This window comes from Lissotriton helveticus, chromosome 10 (genome assembly GCF_964261635.1).
Source record: "Lissotriton helveticus chromosome 10, aLisHel1.1, whole genome shotgun sequence".
NCBI lineage: Eukaryota > Metazoa > Chordata > Amphibia > Caudata > Salamandridae > Lissotriton > Lissotriton helveticus.
In genome coordinates this window covers 536,089,708-536,097,327 of record NC_136071.1, presented here as the reverse complement: position 1 = coordinate 536,097,327, position 7,620 = coordinate 536,089,708, and positions in this window count along the sequence as shown.

Genomic DNA, 7,620 nt, shown 5'->3' with positions numbered 1-7,620 from the left:
CTTTCAATAATGTACAGTACTCTCCCATTACACCTCCTACTTGCTGTGGAGTCATTTTCCCAGATATTTACCTAGTGTATAATTGCTGATGTCTGGCCCTCCGGTGTAATGGTCTCCCATGGCAATTGGTCAAGTGGTGCCATTACATCACAAAGCTACAGCAGGATGTCTTCTGACATGAGGGCTAATCAGTTGCTTCTTCTAACTCTAGCCCTCTTTAAATAGGAGCCCAATGCTTTCAATGGTGCAGTGTACTTTCCGATTACACCTCCTACTTGCTGTGCAGTCATATTCCCAGATATTCACCTAGTGTGTAATTGCTCATGTCTGGTCTTCCGGTGCAATCGTCACCCTGGGCGATTGGTCAAGTGGTGCCATTACATCACAAAGCTACAGCAGGATGTCTTTTGCATTAAGGGCCTATCAGTTGCTTCTTCTAACTCTAGCCCCCTTTAAAAAGGAACCCAATACTTTCAATAATGCACAGTACTCTCCCATTACACCTCCTACTTGCTGTGGAGTCATTTTCCCAGATATTTATCTAGTGTATAATTGCTGATGTCTGGTCTTCCGGTGCAATCGACACCCTGGGCGATTGGTCAAGTGGTGCCATTACATCATAAAGCTACAGCAGGATGTCTTTTGCATTAAGGGCCAATCAGTTGCTTCTTCTAAATCTAGCCCTCTTTAAATAGGAATCCAATACTTTCAATAATGCACAGTACTCTCCCATTACACCTCCTACTTGCTGTGGAGTCATATTCCCAGATACTTACCGAGTGTGTAATTGCTGATGTCTGGCCTTCCGGTGTAATGGTCTCCCAGGGCGATTGGTCAAGTGGTGCCATTACATCACAAAGCTACAGCAGGATGTCTTCTGACATGAGGGCTAATCAGTTGCTTCTTCTAACTCTAGCCCTCTTTAAATAGGAGCCCAATGCTTTCAATGGTGCAGTGTCCTTCCCCATTACACCTCCTACTTTCTGCGCAGTCATATTCCCAGATAGTTACCTAGTGTGTAATTGCTGATGTCTGGTCCTCTGGTGTAATCTTCACCCAGGGCGATTGGTCAAGTGGTGCCATTACATCACAAAGCTACAGCAGGATGTCATCTGACATGAGGGCCCATCAGTTGCCTAGTACGCAATAGGATACATGTATCATGGTATAGAAAAGGGAGCAATGTAGATAGGATGCCCAGCTGAAGACTAAGGTGGTGAGATGAAAGGACCTAGGCCATTATTTGAGACATATACATTTGTTTAAAGGAGTGGTTGATCATAACATTCTGGTGTTCTCTAAAGGTTAACTGATAGGGATGTGCTAAAATGAAGATGTTAGAATCTGTTATTCATAGTTTTTATTATTCCCACTAACCGTAGCATAATCCTTCCACCCTTACCTTATCAGATCACTGAATTGCTATAGTGTACCATAACATAAAATAATTCCTGTGAGAAGGGTACGCGATCTCTTGGCTGCCAAAGAGCTCTTTCTATCAAAGTCCTCATATAGGTTCTAGAGTTGTGTAGAGAGTACTAGCAAATGAGGCATAGGATTGAAAGAATTCAGCTAGGTTGAAATCTAAATTGAGATTATAAATTTTAGTGAGCTTTGGATTTTCACAATATTAGATAGGCCATAGTACTAATAATTGACTCTTCATAAAAATCATGTTTTTGGTAGTGTTGCATTTGGTTTGGAAATCTTCAAGTTCTAAAAATTGACTAACAGTGGACTTTTCCATCTGCAGATTATACTGAATGGCCAGCAGAGGCAATGTTGCAGAGGAATTTTTCTCCGCTTGCTGAGAAAGAAAAAAAAAAGAATGCTCATTCCTCAGCCTTCTCCATGCCTCGATCAATATATATGGTAAGTCAAAATCTCATTTAATCATTTTGCCATTAATAAAAAGTTCATAGCATCTGATGGCTCTCAGTGCCTTTTAGTGGGGTCTTCCCAATAAATATAATCTTCTAAGACGGTAGCAATATGGATGACGCTATGGCCATCATGATAGTTTATCAAGACTTTGACTGTCTTTGTGGTTGACAAAATCTTCTTTAGATACTTGTGCAGGCAATATGTCCTCCGAGGTAATTACCATCTTTCAGGCTGGAATGAGGTGTCTTAGGTTAGAGCCGTTGACTTACTTTCAGATGGATGGAAGCTATTTAACCTGTTTCCCTGCTCTCTGTGAGTGGGACTCTGATACTCAAGATGGACTGCTGTTTAGAAACTGTGTTCTTCTAACTCTAGCCCTCTTTAAATAGGAGCCCAATGCTTTCAATGGTGCAGAGTACTTTCCCATTACACCTCCTACTTGCTGTGCAGTCATTTTCCCAGATATTTACCTAGTGAATAATTGCTGATGTCTGGCCCTCCGGTGTAATGGTCTCCCAGGGCGATTGGTCAAGTGGTGCCATTACATCACAAAGCTACAGCAGGATGTCTTCTGACCTGAGGGCTAATCAATTGCTTCTTCTAACTCTAGCCCTCTTTAGATAGGAGCCCAATGCTTTCAATTGTGCAGTGTACTTTCCCATTACACCTCCTACTTGCTGTGCAGTCATATTCCCAGATATTCACCTAGTGTGTAATTGCTCATGTCTGGTCTTCTGGTGCAATCGTCACCCTGGGCGATTGGTCAAGTGGTGCCATTACATCACAAAGCTACAGCAGGATGTCTTTTGCATTAAGGGCCAATCAGTTGCTTCTTCTAACTCTAGCCCTCTTTAGATAGGAACCCAATACTTTCAATAATGCACAGTACTCTCCCATTACACCTCCTACTTGCTGTGGAGTCATTTTCCCAGATATTTACCTAGTGTATAATTGCTGATGTCTGGTCTTCCGGTGCAATCGTCACCCTGGGCGATTGGTCAAGTGGTGCCATTACATCACAAAGCTATAGCAGGATGTATTTTGCATTAAGGGCCAATCAGTTGCTTCTTCTAACTCTAGCCCTCTTTAAATAGGAACCCAATACTATCAATAATGCACAGTACTCTCCCATTACACCTCCTACTTGCTGTGGAGTCATATTCCCAGATACTTACCGAGTGTGTAATTGCTGATGTCTGGCCTTCCGGTGTAATGGTCTCCCAGGGCGATTGGTCAAGTGGTGCCATTACATCACAAAGCTACAGCAGGATGTCTTTTGCATTAAGGGCCAATCAGTTGCTTCTTCTAACTCTTGCCCTATTTAAATAGGAACCCAATACTTTCAATAATGTACAGTACTCTCCCATTACACCTCCTACTTGCTGTGGAGTCATATTCCCAGATACTTACCGAGTGTGTAATTGCTGATGTCTGGCCCTCCGGTGTAATGGTCTCCCAGGGCGATTGGTCAAGTGGTGCCATTACATCACAAAGCTACAGCAGGATGTCTTCTGACATGAGGGCTAATCAGTTGCTTCTTCTAACTCTAGCCCTCTTTAAATAGGAGCCCAATGCTTTCAATGGTGCAGTGTACTTTCCCATTACACCTCCTACTTGCTGCGCAGTCATATTCCCAGATAGTTACTGTTAGACCTGTCTGCCCCTGTGAGTTCCCTCACACTTATTATTTATTTTGTCACCCTTGACCTCCTAGTGTTTTCCATACTTTTATTATTCACCAGGAATTTTTAATGTTGACGGGGGGGGCTAGGTGTTCCTTGACGCTATTCTTTTTCCTTACTTAGTGAGGCCTAGCCTTCCTCATCAAAATTGAGAGAAAACCTTGAGACCTAAAATGGTGTCCAGCAACTGCCATAACGGACACTTCAGTGAGAAAGACCCATTGGACTGTATAGGGAAAGTTCCGGAACCCTCTAGCAGGTTCCAGTGGTCTGAGGCCAGGTTATAAAAGGCCAGTGGCCAGGGCGGCCATTTTGTAGAGAGGTGACTAGGGGTGACCTGAGAGCAGTTGGAGTTCAAGCTGTGGCGCTAGAGGGCTAGGACGCACAGAGGGTTGACTTCCTTTCTTAGGGTTTGCTGCCTTACTGCTGCCACCGACCCGCTAACCAGGGACCTGGCCCCACTGTCTTACACTCATTTAAGTTGGGCAAAAGGTCCACGCGAGTTTCTAAAATCCACCCCTTAACTCGAGGGTAATCTCACAAGTCTACTGGTGGGCTGGGCAGGGGGAACTGCCGGGACCCGATAGAGACAACGAGCCCCGAGATCTGAGGAAGTTTCACAACCCTCGTCAGGACTGAGAACCTCCCATTCTGAAACCCCCGTAGTGTTCACTAACCTCTTGCAGGCTGTGAGGCGCGGTCCCGACAAGAGCTGCCCGAGGTGTGAGCCTGAGTGTGGAGCGGGATTGAGGAGTAAGGGAGAGATTGGCAGCCCAGTCTTGCGCAGGACTTAGGGCGAGGGAGTCACTACCCCCAGGAGAGAGGGGCAGAGCAACAGCAGAGTGTATCCTGCTAGCGGGCGGATCCGGAGGAGCGCCTGTCAGCGTCCTGAGGCAGACGGCACCGCTGCAGAGGAGACACTAATCTCCCGCGCAGAGGCGGAAGTGCAGGACTAACGCAAGCCTGGCTGCGGCACCGCTGAGAAGAGCTGAGGTGAGGTGCAGTCAGCACGTCGTCAGCGAGAGCGTCCTCCCCTTCCCCCAGGCCTTGTGAAGGAGCGGTTTGGCCTGAGAGGGGAGTGGATGCGGATCAGCAGCGCTGGTGACAGCGAACGGTGAACTGGAGCTTACAGACTCCCTTTCAACAAGTAAGCAGGGAACCGGGGCTGGCAAGGGACGGGAAGCCTGCGCCACGGTCCCTGGTGGGCAAACAAGGCAAAGGAACTCTGTGCAGCAGGGAGTGCACCAGCGAGTGTTAAGATGGACCAAGCGTAAATGAGCCTGTGACATTAAAAACTTGAACAAACTAGGGCAACCACTGGCTGGTCAATAACGTGATTCAGGGAAGCCATTGGGAGAAGGAAACCCTCGTGAACAAGGAGAAGGAGGGAGGAAAACGGAAGTGTAAAGGTTGGCACTTTTCTGGGTAACTAGATTGGTTAACTCAACCGAGTAAGCTAGACAGAAGTCCCCCAGTAACCTGATGCCAGTTTAATCTGCCCTGCCTATGTAGGAAATGTTATTGCCAGTGTACAGTATTTAAACAAGCTGAGAAAATCTGTGTGGTAAACAATTGCTATTAGAGACATCCCAGTGAAATTGGGGAATCTTAATCTACTGAGTTAAGCTAAGGAATTTAAAACCTGAAGGAACCGAATTCTTTCTTTAGACTAGTTGGAATCCTATGAATTGGTGTTAAAAAGTATTGTTCTACAATCTAACAGTAATGTGTTGAATAATTGATGCTGTACAAAAATTGTGCATACGCTGATAAACAAATTCGGAGCTGTTTAATGAACAGAAATTTGATACTGCTAAGGTACATAGAAATTTTTATAAAGCAGTCCATATTTTTCTATATTTGTGTGGCGTCATTTATTTTAGCGGTAACACATTGAGTTACTGTGAGTGGGTTCTGTAAGTACTACACAAAAGCCTTGGAGGTTAGCTGTTTCCCCTCTGTGCCAGGCTACCCTATGTAGTCTAGGATTCCCTAGGTCTAACATAATTGGTGTTTCAGCGGTGGGATAAAGGATTTGTGCTTACACTCACTTAGTAGTAATGCAGTGCTTACCACGGGCCCACCACGGGTCTCCTAATTTATATTTTGATTTTCCAAATTTACTCCTGGTGGTGGGTGGAGGTTGTCCTCAAATTACACTTCTTAAGTTCTCTCCTGAGTGTCCATTTGAAACCCTATTTGAAAAATGGAATTGAACCTTGAAGAGATAGAGACCTACACTGTGGCCCAACTTAGAGAATGGTGTCAACGACAGGGGGTGTTCTTCAAGAAAGGTGCCAAGAAAAGCGAGTTGCAGACAAGCTTGAGGGCATGGGTGGAAGCTCACCCAGAGGAGGAACAGGAAACAGAAGAGAGTGATAGAGACACTGTCCTTGGGGCAGTCCTGCTGTACCAAACTGAAGGGGGGAATCTGCTGACAGGTCCCAGGTCACTTTCTAGGGTTGGGCAGCAGTGTCTCAGTGAGGAGCCTTACTGAAGCCGAGCTGGAGGACAGGAGGGAAAAGAGGAGACTGAAATTGGAGTTAGCTAGATTAGAAATGGAGAAGGAGAGCAGGAGGTTGGCCCACGAACTCACACTAAAGGAGCTAGACCTTAAAGCCTTAACATTAGGGTCCCCCAATCCTAACAATGGTGGCAGCGAAAACAAAGATCACCAGAGAACCCAGACCCTATTTGCCCAAGGATGTCATTGCTAGTTACACCCCAGGTGATGATATTGCCAAGTGGCTAGCCGCCTATGAGGTCTCCTTAAGGGCCCATGGGATCTTGGAAACCCACTGGGGGGGTGGGCTGTATAAGTACATGCCACCTGCTGGCAGGGATACATTGTTGGCCCTGGAGCGGGATGAGCAAACCCACTACCCTACAATGAAAGTGGCGCTGTTGAAAAAGTTTGGGCTAACCCCGGAAAAATACCGTCAGAAGTTTAGGGGGAGTCACAAATTAAGCACACAAAATTGGGTGGATTTCTTGGATTATGCAAAAAAAGCCTTGGAGGGTTGGGTGAAAGGCAGCGAGGTAGGGGACTATGAAGGTTTATATGACCTCATACTCAAGGAACACCTACTCGAGAAATGTTTTCCCGAGCTGCGTCAACACCTGGTGGACAGCAAGCTGACCAGCCCCAGGAAGCTTGCTGAGGAGGCGGACATCTGGGCTAGTACCCGGGTGTCCTCGAAGGGGACTGGAGGGGATTCCCAGAAGTCTGGACAGGGCACCCCCAGAAGAAAGAGGGGGGAGATAATAAGAGGGAGTTCTCAAAAGGTCCACAAAATACTTCTCAGGGAAGGGGCAGAGGATTCATCCCTAAGGCTAACCCACCCCGAAACCCTAATCCTGGCCAAAGCCAGGAGCCAAGGGTTGTCCATTGCTTCGAGTGTGGTGGTGTGGGACACTATAAAGGAGATGTGAGATGCCCAAAAAGACCACCCCCTCCCACTGGAGGAAAAGCCCCGGGAATAACTAGTGTAGTGCTCGGGGAGGAGATGCCCTTCGGTAAGGGAGGGGAGCGGGCGGGTGTCACTTTAGTGTCCCTGGGAGATAAGGAGATGGTTCCAAAGACCCAATTGCCATCAAATACTACAAAGTATGAGCAATGGGTCACCATCAATGGCCATAGAGGGGAGGCCCTGTGAGACACAGGAGCCAGTATGACTATGGTGAGAAGTCATCTGGTGCCTCCAGAGCAGGTCATTCCAAATGTACTCCATCCCGCTGTGATGGCTGACAGCAGATTGGGCCACTATCCCGTGGCCGAGGTACCCTTTGAGTGGGGAGGGGTTGCAGGTTCACTTCGAGTTGCGGTAAGCCCTGCCGTGCCTGTTGATTGCCTGTTAGGAAATGACATGGAGCACAATGCTTGGAGGGAGGTGGAATACCGGACTCATTCTGAGATGCTGGGTACACCTGACTGGGCCTGTGTCAGCACAAGGTCCGCGACTACCCGGAGGGGGAGTTCGCTTACGCTGGAGCCTGGAACAATGGCCCAGCCAGCTGCCAGAGAAGAGAAGGACAGTAGGCAGGAGGAACCTGC